This window comes from Dendrobates tinctorius, unplaced genomic scaffold (assembly GCF_039654945.1).
Source record: "Dendrobates tinctorius isolate UK_male_01 unplaced genomic scaffold, ASM3965494v1 ptg000075l, whole genome shotgun sequence".
Classification (NCBI taxonomy): Eukaryota; Metazoa; Chordata; class Amphibia; order Anura; family Dendrobatidae; genus Dendrobates; species Dendrobates tinctorius.
In genome coordinates this window covers 15,033,520-15,056,872 of record NW_027361743.1, presented here as the reverse complement: position 1 = coordinate 15,056,872, position 23,353 = coordinate 15,033,520, and the positions used below count along the sequence as shown (strand labels likewise).

The window sequence follows — 23,353 nt, the reverse complement described above, 5'->3', positions numbered from 1 at the left end:
GTGTACGCTATCCATACATGTTATCCGGGGATACGGTACCCTTTCTAACCTTTGTGCAATCACGTGCAATCCATACTGGGCCTAACACCGTCTGAGCCTGCCTCCTGAGACATATATTTTGAATGTGTACGCTATCCATACATGTTATCTGGGGATACGGTACCCTTTCTAACCTTTGTGCAATCACGTGCAATCCATACTGGGCCTAACACCGTCTGAGCCTGCCTCCTGAGACATATATTTTGAATGTGTACGCTATCCATACATGTTATCTGGGGATACGGTACCCTTTCTAACCTTTGTGCAATCACGTGCAATCCGTACTGGGCCTAACACCGTCTGAGCCTGCCTCCTGATGTATAGACATATATTTTGAATGTGTACACTATCCATATATGTTATCTGGGGATACGGTACCCTTTCTCACCTTTGTGCAATCACGTGCAATCCATACTGGGCCTAACACCGTCTGAGAATGATAGATGGGGCCCACCATACACTGGAACATTCCAAAGGTGGACATCAGACACTGGAGCAGCATTTACAGGGCCCATTATACACTAGAGCATTAGAAATGGGGCCCATTATGTTTGGAGCATTATTTGGGCCCATAAGACAGTAGAGCTTCATCCATGGGGACCAACATATACTGTAGCATTATGTGGAGCTCATCATATACTGTTTCAAACATTATATGGGACCAATGATTTTGTATGGAGAAATAGATGGGCCTCGTCATGAGATGTAAAAAGTGAGGTATTTTTCATTATACTATACCGCTATTTCTCTGCCGTATCGGAGCATGATGAGTTGTGGTATGTGTTAAAGGGGCGCTCTTTCGCCCAGGGCACATGAAAACCTGGAGCCAGCCCTCCCCCCCCACAGTCTGTAGCCAAATAACCCCCATTTTTCAGTGCGTAACTTGTATTATGAAGTTAATTAAGGTTGACAAGCTTAAGTAAGAAGAATTGATGCTTTTGGCATTCAAATGGGCACTGTTGGTGTGTTTCCTGTCCTCCTCTCACTGCCGTCTTTTATTCCTCATTGACTTACATTGGGTTTCGTGTTTCGGGACGACCCCGACTTTTCCCTATAATCGGACGATCTTGCTCGACCCGACTTTTGGAAAAGTCGGGTTTCACGAAACGAAACGCGACCCTAAAAAACCAAAAGTCGCTCAACTCTACTTATAACTTCTTAACAAAAAAAAATTTTGGTTCCAAAATTGTGCTGATGTAAAGTAAACATGTGGGAAATGTTAGTTATCAAGTTTTTTGTGCGCCGTATCTCTGTGATTTAAGGGCATAAAAATTCAAAGTTGGAAAATTGCGAAATTTTCAAAATTTTCGCCAAATTTCCGTTTTTCTCACAAATAAACGCAAGTTATTTGAATGAAATTTTACCAATAACATGAAGTACAATATGTCACGAGAAAACAATGTCAGAATCACCGGGATCCATGGAAGTGTTCCAGAGTTATGACCTCATAAAGGTACAGTGGTCAGAATTGTAAAAATTGGCCCGGTCATGAACGTGCAAACCACCCTTGGGGGTGAAGGGGTTAAGCTGCCTTTTAAGGCTACCTGATAGCTGCATTGCTGTGTGCACACTGCTGTTTAAACTGCTTTTTTCAAAGCACTCCAACTTTTATTATTTTGTTGTGGTCAGTTACCGAGCGTTCATTTTTTCACACACCGTATAGCGGTGTACGCTCCTCACACACTACCGTGTACCGGCTGGTATCAGGGACAAATACAAGCTATCTGTGTGTGACTCTGGAAAAACAAACAGAGGAGATTTTCCATTTTTCCAGACCTACACCGTATAGAGCTGTCCGCTTTTCAAACAGTTTCGTATATCTGCTGTTTGATCACAGTCCAAACTATACAGAGACAGCGTGTGTCACTCCATATAAAAATAGACGGAGATTTACAATTTTCCATACAGACACCGTATAGCGGTGTACGCTCCTCACACACTATCGTGTACCGGCTGGTATCATGGACAAATACAAGCCAGTGGCGGATTAAGTGGACTATGGGCCCGGGGCTGTTCATAAAACCTGGGCCCCTGTACCCCCCTTCCCACCTGAGCGCTGCGGTCCCCGTGCGGGAATTGACAGCCGTACGGACCACAGCACTTGGTTTGCTGCGGGTCCATACGGAAAACCCGCCACCATTCCACCACGTGTGGACATGGCCTAAAAAGACGTTGCACATAAGCTGTAGGCCTACGGCCAATACGCACAAAATCGCCCAACGTGATCCTGGCCATAGGGGATCCACTTTAATGTCCCCACTTTAATTTGAAGTCCCCTTACTTCATCCATTGCAGTCCCCTATCACCCACTCACTTCATCTGCAGTGCCGCTTCATCATTTGCAGCCCCTTATCCCCCCTTCCATTTTATCATGTGCAGTCCCCTTCCCCCCAACTTCATATGCAGCCCCACTCCCCCATCATCATGTGCAGTTAATTTTACCCCCACATCATGTGCAGTCCCCCTTACCCCCAATTCATCATGTGCAGTCCCCCTTACCCCCAATTCATCATGTGCAGTCCCCCTCACCCCCAATTCATCATGTGCAGTCCCTCTTACCCCCAATTCATCATGTTCAGTCCCACTTACCCCCAATTCATCATGTGCAGTCCCACTTACCCCTTAATTCATCATGTGCAGTCCCACTTACCCCCCTTCATCATGTGCAGTCCCACTCATCCCCCCTTCATCCTGTGAAGCCCCCACTCACCCCCTTCATCCTGTACAACCCCAGTCACCCCCCCTTCATCATATACAGCCCCCAGTCACCCCCCTTCATCATATACAGCCCCCAGTCACCCCCCTTCATCATATACAGGCCCCAGTCACCCCCCCTTCATCATATACAGCCCCCAGTCACCCCCCTTCATCATATACAGCCCCCAGTCACCCCCCTTCATCATATACAGGCCCCAGTCACCCCCCCTTCATCATATACAGGCCCCAGTCACCCCCCCTTCATCATATACAGGCCCCAGTCACCCCCCTTCATCATATACAGCCCCCAGTCACCCCCCTTCATCATGTACAGCCCCCAGTCACCCCCTTCATCATATACAGGCCCCAGTCACCCCCCCTTCATCATATACAGCCCCCAGTCACCCCCCTTCATCATATACAGCCCCCAGTCACCCCCCTTCATCATATACAGCCCCCAGTCACCCCCCTTCATCATATACAGCCCCCAGTCACCCCCCTTCATCATATACAGCCCCCAGTCACCCCCCCTTCATCATATACAGGCCCCAGTCACCCCCCTTCATCATATACAGGCCCCAGTCACCCCCCCTTCATCATATACAGGCCCCAGTCACCCCCCCTTCATCATATACAGGCCCCAGTCACCCCCCTTCATCATATACAGCCCCCAGTCACCCCCCTTCATCATATACAGGCCCCAGTCACCCCCCCTTCATCATATACAGCCCCCAGTCACCCCCTTCATCATATACAGCCCCCAGTCACCCCCCCTTCATCATATACAGCCCCCAGTCACCCCCCCTTCATCATGTACAGGCCCCAGTCACCCCCCCTTCAATGTGTACAGCCCCCACTCACCCCCTCCCCCATTTAATTCATTTTATAAATAAAAAAAAATAAAAAAAGTTCCCCATACTTACCTCACAGCCGGCTCGCTCCCCAGCAGCGCCTCTGCTTTCAGCATCCTCCGGGACATGTCGGCGCGTGCACGATGACGTCATCGCGCACGCCCGACATCTGACCCGGAAGTACAGCCGGAGCTGAGCAGCCGTCAAGGTGACGGCCGTGCACAACTCCCGGCCCCTCATAGAATGTGACGCGGGCGGCTGTCTGCTGCCGGCGGCGTCACAGCACAGGGCACGGCCGGCCCTGTACAGGTGCTGGGGGAGCGGTCCGGGGGGCATTTGCCTCTCTGCCACCCGGCCCAGCCCGCCCCTGCCCCTGCGCCCCCAAAAAACCTTGGGCCCGGGGCGACCGCCCCATCCGCCCCTATTAAGATCCGCCATTGATACAAGCTATCTATGTGTGACTCTGGAAAAACAAACAGAGGAGATTTTCCATTTTTCCAGACCTACACCGTATAGAGCTGTCCACTTTTCAAACAGTTTCATATATCTGATGTTTGATCACGGTCAAAACTATACAGAGACAGCGTGTGTCACTCAGTATAAAAATAGACAGAGATTTAAAATTTTCCATACAGACACCATATAGAGCTGTCCGATTCTCAAACAGTATTGTATATCTGCCGTTCGCATTACGGTCACATCTATACAGAGTCAGGGTGTGTGTGTGACACTCCGTAAATACATATATGGAGATTGTTAATTACACAAAAAAAGGATACAGCTGTATACTTCTGATACAGTACCGCATATCTGCTTGCTGGATTATGGTCAAATACATACTGGGAGAGCGTCTGTGACTAACAAAATATATACGTAGATTTTTTTTAATACACCTTACACAGCTGGACACTCCTCATACAGTACCATCTCTCTGCTGGTATTTTTGGTATATTTTCCCAAACATGAGGAAGTATGGGGTGTGAGAATCATGTGGGAATAGTGGATGAGGGCAGGTATATCTCGCCCAGATTCCTTTCCTATGTGGCCTAGTCTGGTCAGTATCGCACCTGCTTGCTAATGAATAATGGGAGGTGGATATAAAAGGATGCCAGGTGGTTGTGTGAGTGTCTCAGCCTGGGAACACAGAGAGCCTGTCTGTGTGAGAGACACATGTGAGTGGAAGCAGTGCCCACTGCAACTGTGGTTTGGCTGGACGGGAGAAGCCCGCCAGTTGGTAGTTAGGTTGTCCATTGTTTAGTTAGTGCCGGACAGGCAAGGATTTGTTTTGTTTTATTTCCTTTTGCATTGCTTTCACCGTTAATAAACCTGACCCAGGGTCAGTTATACACGAATGCCAGCTCTGCGCCTGAGTTTCATGCTGAACGCACGTGACCTTTGACCCCAGCAAAGGCGATCCCGTCATCTCTGGAATATATGTCTATTCATTGGCTTTTATTTCAAAACAGGAATCACAAGCTGAAGAGGAGCTCCCAGAAGAAGAAGGAAGGGGTGGACAGACACCTGGAGTGGGCTCACAATTGGTAAGTTTTTTGCATCAAACGCAGAAACACAACATCACACTACACACAACACATAGAAAACAATGTAGCGCAGACATCACACAGCAAACTCATATGCCTACATCCAAACACATAATTTTTTTTCTTTTCTTTTCTAGTCTTCCCAATCTGGTGCTCGGCCAAGAGGTCCTCGCAGTGCCTCCCAGGGTTGTCAGCGACAGCAATGCAGCGGTCTCCAGCGTGTAAGTATAATATTTTTGCTTTGTTTTGTTGTCAACTTTTTATTTCATTTATTAAAGTGTGGTGCCTAATTTTGGCATTTTTCTCTTTTTCTTTAACAGCCTTCACTGCGTGCTCCCGACTCTGACGTTGAGGAGTGGGGGATTGACGTGGACCTCCTCATCGATCTGGTCAGAGAAAGGGAGCCGCTATGGAATATGGGTGACCGCCGCCATGCTGATGTGATAGTTACCTGACGGCTCTGGGAGGAAATCTGTTCGCTCCTTGTGGACCGCTGGGAGGACCTCGATGCTCGGGCCCAGATTCAAGAGCGTAAGTATATACAGTACCGGTTGCTTGATGTAAACCACTGTTTCCCGAACTCCAGTCCTCGTGGTCCCCATGGATCATGTGTTCAGGATTTCTATTTACTATGGAAATCCTGAAAACATGACCCCCGGGGACCACAAGGACTGGAGTTTGGGAAACACTGATGTTGTATACTAACCACTTGTGCTTTCTCATTTCAGGGGAGAGAATTGTGCAGCGGTGGCGGTCTGTGAGGGATCGTTTCAAGAAGGAGTTCAATAAAGAGATGCGGGCCCCGAGTGGATCTGGAGGACACAGGAGCAAGTACAAGTACGCACGAGCCCTGTCGTTCCTCCGGGATACAATGGTCACTAGAAGGTAAATATTACACACCACATGTAAAAAAAATGTTTACATGTCAATTTTTTTTTTCAGCCTGGGCCATGCCATGTCACTATATTAATTGTTTTTTTTTCTCTTTATTCCACAGCACAGTGACCAGCACTCGGGAGCCAGCACGGTTGGACCCTTCTGAGGCGATCCCTGAGGAGACCGGCACCGAGGGACACTTCGACCGCCCCGGTACATCTGCACCTTCCCAGCCTTCCCACACATTTGACCCATCTGTCCCATCCACCAGCGCAGGAGCATCATGGCCGACTACATTACATGGAGCTGCTGGTGAGGAGATCGCTTTCCTTTTACCCCACCCTTCTGCCCCTGCCACCTCTAGTACACCTGCTGGTACTGGGCGGCAGCGGCAGAGGGGTCAGGAAAAGACTTATGCGCCAGAGTTCTTGCATCTGAATGCATCTTTCCAGAACTGTCTAAAAGTTTTGTCAGAGCAAATCTCCGCAGGCTTTCAGCAGCTCAACTCCAGCATTCTGGAGTTAAAGACACTTCTGGAAACCATGCATTCAGAAGCAAGATCTTCGCCAAACCACACCTTTTTCAGGTCTGTTGTGGAGCGCATGGAAACGCTATCTCCTAGCCAGCAGATGCATGTAATGCATTCGTGCCACGGTGCTCTACTGCAAGTTACCTCCCCACCTCTTCCTCCCACCACAGTAGTTCCTCCACCTGCTCCCCCTCCAGCCACTGTCCCTCCTCCCCCTCCTATTACATACCAGCCACCTCCCCAGTACCAGCAACCTCCCCAGTACCAGCAACCTCCCCAGTACCAGCCATCTCCCCACTTCCAAACTCCTTCCCCGTACCAAACTCCTTCCCCATACCACTTTCCATCCACATCATCTGCTCCTACAGTCCCTGCCCAACCCTCCATTCCACCACCCACCACCTGTTCTGCCTCCCACATGTCCACCCATTCTCTAGCTTTTTCCACACCTTCACCTCTAACTGTTCCTTCCCCACCACGATCCCAGTCCTCTCTCCACACTCCCAGTGTCGAAGTGTCCCGCAGCCCCTCCAGCAGTATTTCCACCCCACAATACACAAACTTGTAATGTTGTGTTCAATAAAAATGACCAATTTTATGGTTTCAAAGCTTTATTTAAAAAGTTTATTGAAATTTCAAAACAGTTTACTCCAAAAAAAAATTTTTCAATAAAAGTTTAATTATTGTTTTACACTGGTTGTCTCTCATTTATTTCTGCGGCGAAATATGGTAAAAAAAAAAAAGGTTAAATAACAGGGTATTTAAAAGGTAAAAAGGTATTCAAAACCAGGTATATAACTGTGGGTAAAAGGTAAATAAATTTTACCTTTTTGCCACAGTTGTGTTCCTGGTTGTGTTTGAAGCAAAGTATTTCACTGAAAAAGTTGTGTATCTTGTTGCTGATTTCCTAACAATGTACACAACTTTTGTTAAAAGGTGAAATACTTTGCATAAAACACAACCAGGTACACATCTGTGGCCTAAAGGTAAAAATATTTAAACCATGACAAGATAGCCAACTTTGGTTGGCAAAGGTATATACTGTTGGTACAGAAGGTACACAAGTTTGGTTAGGGCACAAATCTTTCACACTCTGTCATCCTGCCAGTGTATTCTGCCTTGAGGTGACATAAAGTATTGTGCAAAATTGTCCCTCATTACTGAAACCGTCACAGAACTTCTAGTGGTAATGTTCTGGTAATCTTGCAAGGTGGTTTCTTCAGAGGTGTCCTCAATGGAAATGGGTTCCTTGCAGATGACAAAATTGTGGAGTACCACGCAAGCTTTGATCACCTCGTCCACAGTTTCTGTCTTGAGGTTGATCGCAGTCAATAGGACACGCCATTTGGCTGTCAGAATACCAAAGGAGCATTCCACCATTCTTCTTGCTCTTGTTAGGCGGTAATTAAAAATGTGTTTTGTTCTTGACAATCCTCTGCTACCGTAGGGTTTCAAAAGGTGTTCTGACAGCTGGAAGGCTTCATCCCCTACACAGACAAAAGGCATAGGTGGACCAGATGTTTGCGGCAGTGGTCTAGGGGATGGGAACTGGAAGGTGTTTCCATACAGTTTACGCCCCATGGCAGACAGTTTGAAAACTTGAGAGTCATTGGAGCGGCCATAGGCCCCAATATCAGCAGCAATAAATTTGTATTCCGTGTCAGCGATGGCCATGAGGACAATGGAAAAATATTTCTTGTAATTGAAATAGTCCGATCCCGATCCTGCTGGCTTTACAATGCGGATATGTTTCCCGTCCACAGCGCCCAAGCAGTTCGGAAACTGACATATCTGTAGAAACTTTTCAGAAATTTCAATCCACCTCTCTGTTGTGGGCTCTGTTAAAAAACTCTTCAGCTAAGGAGTCCCACAGTGCACGGCATGTGTGCTTCACTATTCCAGATATGGTGGAAATCCTGAGTCTGTACTGGAAATGCAGTGACAAAAGGGATTCTCCAGTTGCAAGAAATCTGTGGGGAATTAAAAAACAATAAATTATTTAAAAATAACAGCATTACATACCAAAAGTCAGCTATAACACTTGGAGATACAAACTACCACCAACAAGATTGCAGTGAAAGTGTGCTCTGATGCGAGCATATCCAATAAATGTGGCTTACCTTAAAGTCACCATCAGACGCTCTGCAGGTGAAACGGAGAAGCGGCAATAGGTGTCAGCTTTTCTTATGAGGTGTGCAATGCGCTCCACCAAGTAATCAAAATTCTCCATTTTCATCCGAACATATCCAAAAAATTTCTCCGGGTTCCGTCTAAGGTCCATGCAGAGTGTAGAATAGACCCCACGCGTCATTCTCTTGGCTGTGATGGGGTGGATCCACAAACGTCGTCTACGATGTGCTGCTGTCTCGCTCTCTCCTTCTCCAGAACAATCACCCTCAAACGATTCGCCTCCGCTGTAAAATCCGCCAAATCCTTCAAAATATTTCCAATGACAACATCCATCTTCGCCAGTCACTTGCTCTTCTCTCCAACCTGCACTTTCTCCTCTACAACCTGTCAAAGAAGGGCTGTAGGAACACGTTAAATATAGTTTTTCAGTAGCCAATCCCGTTGGGAAGCCCCCAAGGGGCGTTTTTAAAAACCGGATCCGGCATAATCCGTCGCAAAACGGATAGAAAACCGGATGAGACGGATCCGGTTTTGGCTGTCATGCGCAAAACGGATCCGGCAGTAAACCAGATCCGTCACATCCGGTTTTACATAACATTTGCCGGATTCGGCGCTCCGGCACGACGCCGGATCGCGCCTGATGGCGAAAACCTGATGTGTGAAAGTAGCCTTAGCACAGCGTGCAAGGCCAGAAAATGTATACCATAGTAGGAAGAGTGCAGTGTGGCACTTCTTTGTCCAAAATCCTACTGATGAGGCAAAGGTTACATGTAAGAAGTGCAGAAGGACATCTAGAGATAATATTGGCTAACAAACAAGCAACTCTGGTAAACTGTTTGTTTGAGGCTTTCCCAGCACACAGCAGTGGTGCTGGTGCTCCCACGAGCCGTAGTGGGCCCAATGGAAGAGGTGTTTGTGGTGCACACAGCCGAAGTGGCGTAGGAGACAGGGGTTTCATGACCATGTTGTGGACTGATTTCTCAAGTACCGCTCACACGACTGGTAATACTGCATCGATTGCAAGTGACAGGAGACAGCAGTTGTCAACTATGGTTAAAAACTACTTCTCCTCCCATATCGATGTTCTCCCTCACAGGTCATTCCCCTTTGACTATTGGGCCTGTAAACTGGACACCTGGCCTGAATTGGCACAATATGCCTTACAGGAGCTTGCTTGCCCTGCTGGTAGTGTGCTGTCTGAAAGAGTCTTCAGTGCTGCTGGATCAATCCTGACAGAAAAAAGGACCCGTCTGTCGACCCAAAATGTTGATGATCTAACCTTCATTAAAATTAACCATGCATGGGTTTGAAAAGATTTTGTCCCATCTTCCCCAGATGACACATAGGTTGCCATAAAAATGACGTGCTTTTGTCCTCCTCTTACTCGTACTTCTCTAATTCCTCCATTTGCAGCTGCTGAATGTCCAGCCTACACATCGACATATGCCATTTTTTCAACCTCCCTAACTGGTCTGCCCCTACCCACCCAGGGCCAGGGTCACCACCTGGCACACCCGGGCAAGTGCAGTTGCCCTGAACAGGTGGGTTGGCCCACTCTTGGGCGACGGCACTGCCACAGGGCCCCTCATAGTACAATAAAGTGTCTCTGATGGTCCACGGTCCACTCGCCGTTAGACACACTGGCATACTATGAGGGGCCCTGTGCCAGTACCGGCGCCAACGAGTGGGCCCCCCCCTGCTTGCTCAGGGCCCCAGCACTTCCAATACTTTCCTCTCCCTGCTCCACCACTGTGTAGTTTGGGCAGTTACATCCTTCACAGGGATGGCCACTACAAATTTGGTAAACTGATCGATGATGGTTAAGACGTAACTATGGCCTGTCCTGCTGGGCTCTACCTTCAGATGATCAATGGCTACCATTTGTAATGGACGTTGACTCACAAGCGGATGCAGTGGTGCTTTATGATCAGCTTTCAAAGTTTTCCTAGTCACAGACGTGTGACCAATCCAATTGAATCGCCTACGGCCTGTGGCTTCTGTCTTTTGCACTCCAAAGTGAGCAGACAGATCATGATAGGCAGTGAGGACCATGTCTAAATCTCTCCCTGGGATCACAATTTGATGGAGACGAGTAACGTGATGGGATCCACGCTACTGCGATACAGCAACCCTTTGTTCACAAAGAACCGTTTTCGCTGTCTTCACAGACAAAGTAATTGAGAGTCAGCATCGCCTCTGCGAATTCTCCCGGGAGGTTTTCCCATGATTAGTAATTACCAAATTTCGGCAATCATTCGACTTTCCGTCTGTACTTGTATCCATCTAGTTTCCTGTAGCAGGGAGTCTGGACTGGCTTACTGAGACTGAAATCTATACGAAGATTTAAAAGCACACCAACACTGTATACTGGTGTACGCTTCAAATACATTTCCCTTTTTCTACTTTTTATATTCTGGTGTAATCCATAATGAGCATGTGATAGTTTGTGTCTGACTCTGGTAAAATATAAGGAGATTAAAAATGACCCCAACACTGTATACAGCTGTACACTTCTGATCCATTACCCTTTTACTGCTTTTTATATTCTTGTGTAATCCATACTGAGCCTGTGAGTGTCTTTGTCTGACTCTGGAAATATAGACGGAGATTTACATTTACCCCTAGACTGGATACACCTGGTATCTGATGATACAGTATCTTTTTTCTACATTTTAGATTAAGGTTACATCCATACTGACTGAGTGAGGGTCTGAGGGTAACTCCTGAAATACAGTATATACGGAGTGTGTTTAAAAGCCCTCACCGTCGCCCGCCATTTTTCTTCTGCCCATCTTTACAGTAGGGAGAGGTTGCTGATGCTTTTTATCATTAGGGAGACAGTTAGGCCTGTAAACAGAAGTTCTTATGTGCTTGTGCTGAACGCAATTGTTGTGTACAGTTAGTGTGTAGTGACAAGGGAAGGATTTTCTTGTGTGCAGCAGCGCTAGTTATTAGGCTGCCTGCCAGTGACGGAGAATTTTCTTGTGTGCAGCAGCGCTGATTATTAGTCTCCCTTAGAGCAGTATTGCTGTGTGTACACTGCTGTGCAGACTGCTTTTTACACAGCACTAATACTTTTATTCTTTTCTTATGCACAGTGACGAACGTTCATTATTTCCCACACCGTATAGAGCTGTATGCTCCTCACACACTACCGTGTACCGGCTGGTATCACGGAGAAATACATGCTTAATATCTGTATGTGACTCCGGAAATATATATGGATATTTACATTTTAACTTATACTATATACACCTGGTATCTGCTGATACAGTACCTTTGTTCTAAATTTTTTATTACGGTATAATCCATGCTGAGTGAGCGTGTGTGGTTTACTCCTTCAATATATACTGAGATAAACATTTTACCCTATAGTATATACACCTCCTATCTTATGACACAGTACTTTTGTTCGACATTTTGTATTACTGTCAAATCCATATTGAGTGAGCGTCTAAGGGTGACTACGGAAATATATACGGAGATTTAAATTGTACCCTATAATACAGTATATATACTTGCTATTTTGTTATCCAGTACATTTTTCATACATTTTGTATTATGGTCAAATCCAGACTGAGTGAGCGTCTGAGGGTGACTCAGGAAATATATACCGAGATTTAAAATTATCCCAACACTGTACAGTATACAGCTGTACGCTTCTGCTACAGTACCCTTTTTTGCTACTTAGATTCTGGTGTAATTGAGACTGTGAATGCCTGTCTGTTACTCCAGAAATATATTTGTAGATTTATGATTACCCCAACACTGTATATAGCTGTACGCTTGTGAGACAGTACCCTGTTATGAATGGGTCACCGAGGAGGAAAACAAGACCAAGCCAAGTCACAGAAAACCAGAGAGTTTGGTAACTATGCGGATTGCAGACCCCTGATCCTAACCACACAACTAACAGCAGCCATGGAGCGCACCTACGATGATTCTAGATGCCTCGTCACAGCCGGAGGACTAAAAAGGCCTAAAGCAAGAAAAGGGGAAATCTAAAACTGCCCCAGAGCAGACCCCAAAGGAATAGACAGCCCCCACACATGTATTGACGGTGAGACAAGATGAAAACACGAACACAGGTCGGAAAAAAGGCTGAGCAAACGATGGCCCCCACTTTAGCTAGAAAGGACAGGAAAGGAAAGATGCTGTCTACAATCATGCCAAAAACCCTGCAAAAATGTCCAACACTTCCGATAGCAAAAAATACCCTGAAGTCACTAGACTTCTCCCACTATATCAGCACTCAGCACACAGCATATTCTGATAACAGAGCAAAAAGAGGCCAATCTAATAAGGGACAAAAAGCAAACTGGCACATACAGTGAAATAAGAGTGGAAATTCAGCACAGCCCCAGGCGAGGGTGGCTGACCACACGAAAAACTGAATAGACCAAACCAAATCAAATGTGAACATTAGCAAAGACAACTTAGCTTGAGAAGGCAGGAACTGAGCTGGAAGCTAAGACCTCAGGAGGCAGGAAAAAATCACCAACATGGGACTATGGAGTCAGCTGTCTTAAATCCAGTCTGAGACTCCAGATGTCCAATCCTCTTCCTCATTATCAGGTGGCAGTTCTCTGTTAATTAGATCAGCTTCACTTCCTCCTGCCACCACCACCAGAGGGAGCCCGGATAGAGAACTCACAACTCCTTTGTCAGCACAACCAGCTCACTCACCAGAAACCAGAGGCAGACCAGAAAATGAGTTCACAACAGTACCCATTTACTGCTTTTTATATTCTGATCTAATCAATACTGAGCCTGTGAGAGTCTGTTTCTAACTCTGGAAATATATACAGAGATTTACAATGACCCCTATATTGTATACAGCTGTACGCTTCTTATCCATTACCCTTTTACTGCTTTTTATATTGTGGTCTAATCCATACTGACCCCGATAGCGTCTGTGTCTGCCTCCTGAAACATATATGGAGATTTACAATATTTTAACTATACTATATATACCTGCTATCTGGATGATACAGTACCCTTTTTCACCTTTTTATTTTCTTGTGTAATCGATACTGAGCCTGTGAGCGTCTGTGTCTGCCTCCTGAAATATATATGGAGATTTACAATATTTTCACTAGACTATATATACCTGCTATCAGAATGATACAGTACCCTTTTTAATCTTTTTATATTCTTGCGTAATCCATACTGAGCCTGAGAGCATCTGTGTCTGCCTCCTGAAATACATACAGAGATTTTTTCTATTTTCACTATACTATAGATACCTGGTATTTGTTGATACAGTACCCTTTGTGCCAGAAAGTCCTCCTCCAACCACCACTGTAAGTGCATCATTGACACCAGGAACATTGGACTACATGTGTGATTATTTCTTGCGGATCTTCTTTTTATATTATGGTGTGATCCATACTGAGCCTGTAAGAGTCTGTGTTACTCCTGAAATATATATGTAGATTTAAAAATTACCCCAACACTGTATACAGCTGTTTGCTTCTGATCCATTACCCTTTTACTGCTTTTTATATTGTGGTCTAATCCATATTGCGCCTGAGAGCGTCTGTGTCTGCCTCCTGAAATATATACGGACATTTACAATGTTTAAACTATACTATATATACCTGGCATCTGGTGATACTGTACTGTTTTTCAACTTTTTATATTCTTGTCTATTCCATACTGGGCCTGAGAGTGTCTGTGTCTGCCTCCTGAAATATATACGGAGATTTAAAATGTTTAAACTATACTATATGTTGTGAGTTCATTTTTTCCTTCACCAGTGAGGTCTGATGAACTCTCTTCTGGCGAAGGAAGGTAGTGAGGCTGATTGCCAAACAGCTGAGCGGGTGGATGATGACTGAGTCACAGGAACTGATGACTGGATATAAGGCAGCCGACACCCTGCTACTTTGCTGGTGATTTTCCTGCTGGATTCTTGGAGACCAGTCTGATTTCTGCTTCTCAAAGCTAAGTTTTGCTCTTGCTTTTTGTACACTTTAGTTCTGGTTTTGTTTGCCTTGTTTTTTTGGAGTTCAGCCATCCCCGGCCGGGGGTGAGCTGAATTCCATTTTTGTCTCTGATCTGTTGATCTCTGGCTCTGTCTTCAGAATATACCTGAGTGTTGATATAGTCTTTTTGAAGCCTAGCGTCTTCAGGGCCTGTTTTTCCTATCAGTCTGTTGGTGCATTTTTGGATAGGGTTTTTGCGGATTGCAGACAGCAGCTTTTCTATCCTGTCCTATTTAGTTAGCTTGGGCCCCATCATTTGCTCAACCTATCTTTCTATTTGTGTTAGTGTTTTTCATCTTGCTTCACAGTCATTATATGTTGGGGGCTGCCTATTGCTTTGGGGTCTGCTCTGGGGCAGTTTAGAATTCCCCTTTCTGTCTTTAGGCTAATTTAGTTCTCCGGCTGTGATCGAGGGGTCTAGGGCACCGTAGGAACCCCCCACGGCTACTGCTAGTTGTTGTGGATAGTTTCAGGGGTCTGCAATCCGATAGCTGCCAACTTCTCTGGTTTTCTGGACTTAGCTATTATTTTTGTTTTTTCCTCCTTCGGTGACTCATCCATAACAACTATATATACTTGGTATGTGGTGTTACTGTACCCTTTTTCAACTTTCTATATTCTTGTCAAATCCATACTGGGTCTGAGAGCATCTATGTCTGCCTCCTGAAATAAATACAGGGTTTTAGAATGTTTAAACTATACTATATATACCTTGTATATGGTGATACTGTACCCTTTTTCAACTTTTTATATTATTGTCTAATCCATACTGGGCCTGAGAGCGTCTGTGTCTGCCTCCTGAAATATATACGGACATTTACAATGTTTTAACTATACTATATATACCTGGTATCTGGTGATACTGTACCCTTTTTCAACTTTTTATATTCTTGTCTAATCCATACTGGGCCTGAGAGCGTCTGTGTCTGCCTCCTGAAATATATACAGGGATTTAGAATGTTTAAACTATACTATATATACCTTGTATCTGGTGATACTGTTCCCTTTTTCAACTTTTTATATTATTGTCTAATCCATACTGAGCCTGTCAGCGTCTGTGTCTGACTCAAGAAATATATATGGAGATTTACAGTTATCCCTAGACTGTATACAGCTGTACGCTTCTGATACCATACCATATATCTGCTGGTATTTTGGGTCCATTTTCACAAAAATTAGGAAGTATAGTGGAAGAGGCCACGGAGGTAGGCGTGGGGGGCCAGCTGGTACTGATGGTGGTGGTGATGCATCTGCTGGTAGTGCAAAAGCACAATGTTGTGAATTCGCTTTCTGGCCTCCCTCTGGTGGTTACTGGAGGTAATGGAGCTGATCTGACTAACAGAGGCTTGCCACCTGATAATGAGGACGATGATTGGAGATCTGGGGCTTCAGATTGGGATATAAGACAGCTGACTCCCTCTAATCCTGCTGGTGATTTTCTTCTTGCCTCCTGAGGTCTGATGTTTCCAGCTCAGTCCCTGCATGTTCAGTTAAGTGTTCATTTGCTATTCTGTTTGCATTTGATCTGGTTTGTCTATCTCAGTTTTGTGTGGGTCAGCCAGCTCCTGCTGGGGCTGTGCTGAATCACCATCCATATGTTACTGCTTGTGACAGTTTGCTTTTGTCCCTTATTAGATTGGCCTCTTTTTGCTCTGCTTTCAGAATATACCAGAGTGCTGATACAGTGGGCGAAGTCGTGCAACTTCAGTGTTTTTTGCATCAGACGTGTTGGACTTTTTGCAAGGTTTTTTTTGCATGATTGCAGACAGCGTCTTTCCTTTCCTGTCTTGGCTAGTCAGTGTGGGCCCCATCATTTGCTCAGTCTACTTTCCTGCCTGCGTTTGTGTTTTCATCTTGTCTCACCGACAATATATGTTTGGGGGCTATCTATTCCTTTGGGGTCTGCGCTGGGGCAGTTTAGATTTCTCCTTTCTTGCTTTAGGTTTAGTTAGCTCTCTGGCTGTGCTGAGGTATCTAGGATCATTGTAGGTACGCTGCACGGCTACTTCTAGTTGTGTGGATAGAATCAGGGGTCTGCATTCCGCTTAGTTACCAACCTCTCTGGTTTTCTGTGGCTTACCTTTGCTTGCTCTCCTCAGTGATCCAATCATAACACACAATATCAGCTAAGGCAGGAGGTGTTTAGCCTGTGTTATGGTCTGGCTACGGAAGGCCTGGAAGGCTCCCTTTTTCTGGGAGTAGGTAAACCGCTTTTAAAGCCGGAGCATCAGGAACTGGTTTTGGCTTACATTGCCGAAACAGCCTCCAGCTCTTTCGCCTCCTCTTCTGAAGTTTCAAAAAATGTAAGCACTGAGTCATCAGTGCAGGCTTTTGGTCAGGAACAACACCTTTCCTTATGTCCTTCACCCCCACCAAAAGTGAAGGATGGGGCAGCCCACACTTCAGATTAATCCATGGAGCTCTTATCACATACGATGACTGAGTTATCAAGTCAAATCCTGAATTCCCCAGTCCAACATGAATCAGAGATGGAGTGCACTGATGCACAGCCACTTCTAGATGATTCTACTGGTACATTCACCCCCAGCACTACATTCCCTCACACTGTACTGACCCAGAATCTAACCCAGATGAAACTCAGGTGCCCCCTTCCCGTATACTATACCACCTTACATGGTGACACAGAGGAAGGTGGAGATGAAAGTGCCGGTCCCTGAGCAGGTGGGGGGGCCTACTCGTGGGCGACGGCACTGGCACAGGGCCCCTCATAGTCCGCAAAAGTGTCTCTGCCGGTGGGAGGGCCAACTCGCCGTCAGACACACTGGTGTACTATGAGGGGCCCTGTGCCAGTGGCGTCGCCCACGAGTGGGCCCCCCTGCTTGGTCAGGGCCACAGCACTTGCAATACTTACCTCTCCCTGCTCCACCGCGGTGACGTCTTCCGCGTTTCCTGACAGTGACATTCAGGTCAGAGAGCACGATGACATCATATCTGTACACCCTCTGCCTAAACAGTCCAAGTGCAGAGTGATGGAAGTTGGTGACGCTGAGGAGTCCAGAGTAGAGCAGTGCCCATCGAGGAGAGGTATTTAATTTTTTTAAAGGTTGGGAGCAATTTTTGGGGAGCACTATACACTGGAGAATGATATATGGGCCCATCATACACTGGAGCATCATCCATTTGGCCCATCATATACTGGAGCATTCCAAATGGTGGACATCAGACAGTGGAGCAGCATCTATGGGGCCCATTATACACTGGAGCATTGTAATTTGGGCAGGTTATATATGGAGCATTATTTGGGCCCATAAGACACTGGAGCATCATCCATGGGACCCATCATATACTGGAGTATTCTAAATGGGGAAGATCAGACACTGGAGCAGCATCTATGGGGCCCATTATATCCTGGAGCATTAGAAATGGGGCCCATTATATATGGAGCATTATTTGGGCCCATAAGACACTGGAGCATCATCCATGGGGCCCATCATATACTGGAGCATTCTAAATGGGGCAGATGAGACACTGGAGTAGCATCTATGGGGACCATTATATACTGGAGCATTAGAAATGGGGCCCATTATATATGGAGCATTATTTGGGCCCATAAAACATTGGAGCATCATCCATGGGGTCCATCATATACTGGAACATTCTAAATGGGGCAGATCAGACACTGGAGCAGCATCTATGGGGTCCATTATACACTGGAGAATTAGAAATGGGGCCAATTATATATGGAGCATTATTTGGGCCCATAACACAGGAGCATCATCCATGGGGACCATCATATATTGTAGCATTATGTGGAGCTCATCATATACTGTACGAAACATATGGAACATTATATGGGACCAATTATACTGTATGGAGAAATATATGGGCCTCATTATTCTGTATGGCGCACTATGTGGCGGCAATAATACTGTATGGAGTAATATATTGTCTGGTTTTTGAGCTATTGTAGAATTTAAAATAGATATCAGTCATGTCATGTAAGAAGTGAAGTATTTTTCATTGCACTATACCTATATTTCTGTGCTGTATCGGAGCACCATGAATTGTGGTATGTGTTAAAGGAGCGCACTGATACTCTTTGGCCCGGGGCACACGAAAACCTGGAGCCAGCCCTACCCCCCCACAACTTTAGCCAAATAACCCCCAGTTTTCAATGCGTAACTATTATTATAAAGTAAATTAAGGTTGACAAGCTTAAGTAATAAGAATTGATGTTGTTGGCATTAAAATGGGCACTGTAGGTGTCGGATTTCTGTCACTGCACAGCGAGAATCCCGAGCCTTACTTCCAGCGGTCTCCCATTCCTCTCCAGCTGCAGAGGAGGTTGCTCAGCAAACTCGTCAGTCCAGGCGCTCTGCCCAGACCAGCTCCATGGGTTTGCTTGCTGCTGACACCTCTGGCGCAGCTATGACAATACATGCTGCTCAGCAGTGAGATTCTAAGTGCCCATGTCGGGCCACTGAGCATGCCCGTGGAGTGATCTCCCATTGGAGATCGAAGGTCACGTGCTCAGGTCCTGCTCCTGTTTGGATTGGCCCATCCGAGAAGCCAGGAAGGTCCCGGACGCTCACGGCTATAAAAGGTTCGCATGGCCGCTCGGCCATGCGCTAGGATAAGACTGTATTTACAGACTATGTGAGTGATGTATGCACGCATGAATGTCTCTGGTGAATGACTCATTAAGAAACCCCTACCCTTGGTACGCATGTGTTGCGCAGCCTAGCCTGCTAGCGCCCAGGCTTAGGCATAGGTAGGACAGAGGTTGAGTCAGGCATCAGTCTTCACCAGGGACTCGGCACGCCTCAGTGCACGTGCTCCATAGCCAGCGTCTATAGCGGCGTTCACGGCAGCGACGCCGCGTGTTCAGTGGGCCTAGACGTACTCTAACCCCGTGTCCTTGGGGTAGAGTTCTGTGGCCGTACACTGTGCGCTCTTTTGGCCAGGCTCTGTGAGCTTAACAGGCTCCGGCATCTACGTTCAGCGGTTGTGCGGCTCTGTGCATTAACAGAGTTTGCCCCTGTTCACATTAGGTGACGTAACCCACGTGTGACTGGTTTCACACTGCTTAATTCTTCTGCCATTACTTAGCAGCAGTGTACCACCTCTGCACGGTGGACCCCGGGCTGCGAACGCACATACTATTATTTTATAATTTGGTGCATTCCGCCAGCCCTAACAGTAGGTGTGTTTCCTGTCCTCCACTCACTGCTGACTTTGCTTCCCCATTGACTTGTATTGGGTTTCGTGTTTCAGTTGGACCTCCGACTTTTCCCTATAGTCGGCCGATTTCGTTCGACTTGACTTTTGAGAAAGTCGGGTTTCATGAAACCCGACTCAACCCTAAAATAGGCAAAGTCACTCATCTCTAATCATAAGAACTGTTTTTTCAGTTCCAGGGTCATTGCAAAGAAGACCAGATTAATTCCAAGGACTGTTGTACCTTGAAGAAGATGAAGTTCAAGATCAACTCAAGTTCAAGTTTCTTTGTAGGTACCACACAAATTTGACAATGGTTTATAAAGATATTCCCATTATTATTGTACAGTTACTAGTCCTTTATTTCCTTTTTTCTTAATCTGTGTTTACCCATATGTTGATTTCTTTGATGTAAAATTCTGGTTTTTAACAATTTTTATTATTGCTTATGCTCCATACAGACATTCTGTGCATGTTACATATACTGTATGTATTTGTTGACATTATGTAAATACTTTATTTGATGTTATACACAGCCACTATTGGAATATATTTTGGCTTGTGTTGTTTATGTGCTGATAATCTTAAAAAAGGCCTCTTATGGCTGAAACATTGAAATTTGTTTCTGCTTACACCGGTTGGACTCAATAAAACATTACATGTAGCATAATCACCTTTCTCATTTGTATGCCACAATATTTTCTGATTAAAAATTATTTTTGGATACCTTAAAGAGGTTGTTCACTACTCAGGTAACACCCCCCCTCAATCACAATGTTGCCACCAAATAAAATAAGAGCAGCTATACTCAACTGTGATGTGAGCACTGTTCCAGCGGTGTCGGCACTTGCTCTCCCAACAATGTCAAGGGAGCTCTGCGGCTCCAAGTAGTGGACAACCTATTTCAGAGATGTGTGCATACTGTGGCCATAATTGGGAAACTTTTATATTTTCGATATTGCTATTAAGTCAATTTTCCTGTAAACATGGTGGTAGGGTTTGGGATTGCTGGTTTGATTTAGTTAGAATTTTTCACATAATTTGTTGAAAGCAAGCACAAAACAGATGATTTGATTGCAGAGAATTCCCAGAGTCAGGGAAGAGTTAGTTTTAATTCTGTGGCTCAGTGAAGCGAACCGGAGCGCGTGATGTGTATTTATGTAGACTCAATAAACAATATAGAGAAGAATGCCAGTATTAAGCCATGGGTATTCTGGGCAACAGGCTTCTGGCCTCTCTAAGCTTTATTTCACTGCTGGGGGGCACTTTACACATAATTTATAACACAGAATTCCATAGTATCAAAAATCTGAGAAAAATCAATTTTTTTAATTGAAATGAATCTGTTTTATCTGTTACTTATATAATGGCAATATTGCAGCTTTGCCCGTTATTCAGTAAATTCCTTTTATTATTTGAATGGCCATAAGCGTTGGGGCCTCAAGACAGAAGTTACTCACTCTGGTATTGATGAGGCTTGTGATTGAGGAGCTTTATTCATGAAGAGGAACAATTCTCTTCATGAATCAGGGGCGTTTGAAAAGTGGTTTTTCGCTTCCGTGCACCGAGCCACAAAGCTTACTCCAGGCAGGGATTGGCGTAAGATTCCTGATGTTAGGTACAGCACAGCTCATCAAAAATTAGTTGAGCTGTGGTGTCATACCCCACACCAGAAGTCGCAAGATTTTTGCACAACCCTGCATTACACAAAAATGTTGTGACGTTTCAAAGCAATTTACATGAGAATTCTGTCATAAACATTTTGTTGAATCAGGGCCTTGGTCTTTTCAAATGCTGAAGCTGCAAAAGAGGCCAATTCCAAGAAGGGATGGAAATACATGTAGGCATTCAGTGAGGGTGAAGTTCCTTCGCCAAAGAAATAAAGATGATTATATGCTAATTTGGTTGGAACATATTTACATGTACTATGGGAAGACTTGTAACCAGATTTCTATGAATGCTCCAACATATTGAAATTGCTCTTTAAAGGGAATCTGTCACCGGATGTTGGAGGCCTATGTAAATGGCCTGGGTCCGGTCCGATGGGCGGTGTTTCTTATTTTTTCTTCACCCCATCCATGGCCCCCATCCGCGATCTTCTCCGGTATTAGAGTACTTCTTCTCCATAGTTCACGCGTGCGCAAAGCAATCTTGCTTCGCGCAGTATGCTTTGCCCAACTGCGGGAAAAGCCGATAATCATTACTGCACATGCGCCGGTACACTATGTCCCGGAAGTATTTCGCTGTGTTCCGGGACATAGTTTACCGGCGCATGCGCGGTAATGATTATCGGCTTTGCCCGCCGTTGGGCAAAGCATACTGCGCGTGCGCGAAGCAAGATTGCTTTGCGCACGTGTGAACTATGGAGAAGAACTACTGTAATACCGGAGAAGATCGCGGACGGGGCCACGGATGGGGTGGAGAAAAAGGAAGAAACACCGCCCATCGGACCAGACCCAGGCCATTTACATAGGCCTCCAACATCCGGTGACAGATTCCCTTTAAGATAATGTGGTCTTCCACGTGTCATGATAACTCTATTAAAAATTAATGCTTTGGGGGTTTTTTTGCAAAACAAAATAATCCTTGGTTTAATTTTTTTTTTTAAGACAGGCTATATTGTGCTATTCTGGGAATATTTTCTTACTATGCATTTTAGTGAAATCAAAAAGCAAAGCACCTTCAGCTAGGTAGATATATAGAGACATAAATCAGTCCCCAAAGCAAAATCTTGTACAGCCAAGGAAAGGAACTAAAGCTCAGAGTTCGTAGGAGGGGCCCACAGAAGATTCTGGATTTGAAGAGTTTATGTGGAAGAATAGGCCAAAATCACACCTGAGCAATGCATGCGACTAGTTTATCCACACAGGAGGCATCTTGAAGCTGTCATCACCAACAAAGTCTTGTGTACAAAGTATTATAAATAAATTTCAGCAAGCGTGTTCAGTACTTATTTCCCGTGTCATTTCTCATTGCTACACATAAATTAATTTATGGACATCTCCTGTTTGATTTATTTGCTTGTGTGGATTGGATGGTTGTTGAGAATTTCAAGTCAATGGCACCTATAGAAATATATTTGCAATGTCCTTTTTTTGGGACGCCTAATCTTTTGCTTCTAGCAACTAAGATTTTATAATTAGGTCCAATTTTTTGTGTTGTGTTTGTAAAATGAATGTTTTTCAAAACAGGAAATCATGTTATTGTCATTTTTAATTGAATATTCTTCCACCCAGAGAGCTTTCAAAGCACCTATTTTCGAGTTTTTTTCAAAATTAGGATCATAAGCTGAAATTATTATTTAAAATCACAGTTCTGTGATCACAAAGTTATTAGAACTATTGTTTATACTTGAAGGAAGGTATATAATGCAATGGCATTGATGTACATTTACCAAGGCCAGAGTTATATTCAAGTGAAATTGCCGTCCCATTTTTGGGACATTGGCAGAATCTATTTTCAATGTTTTTTTTACATGGAAATTTTTGTTTGATTCACTAGTTTTTATACATCACCCTAAATCAT

General features: G+C 45.0%; 1 long non-coding RNA gene across 1 annotated transcript in view; it reads left to right on the top strand.

Annotated features, from left to right (window-relative positions):
- Positions 1–20,585, top strand: part of LOC141096608 (uncharacterized) — a 197,514-nt gene extending 176,929 nt beyond the window's left edge. The window contains exon 4 of the long non-coding RNA XR_012233720.1: positions 20,023–20,585. This is a non-coding gene — a long non-coding RNA (uncharacterized lncRNA). The remainder of the gene's footprint in view (positions 1–20,022) is intronic.
- The last annotated feature ends 2,768 nt before the right edge of the window (positions 20,586–23,353 follow it).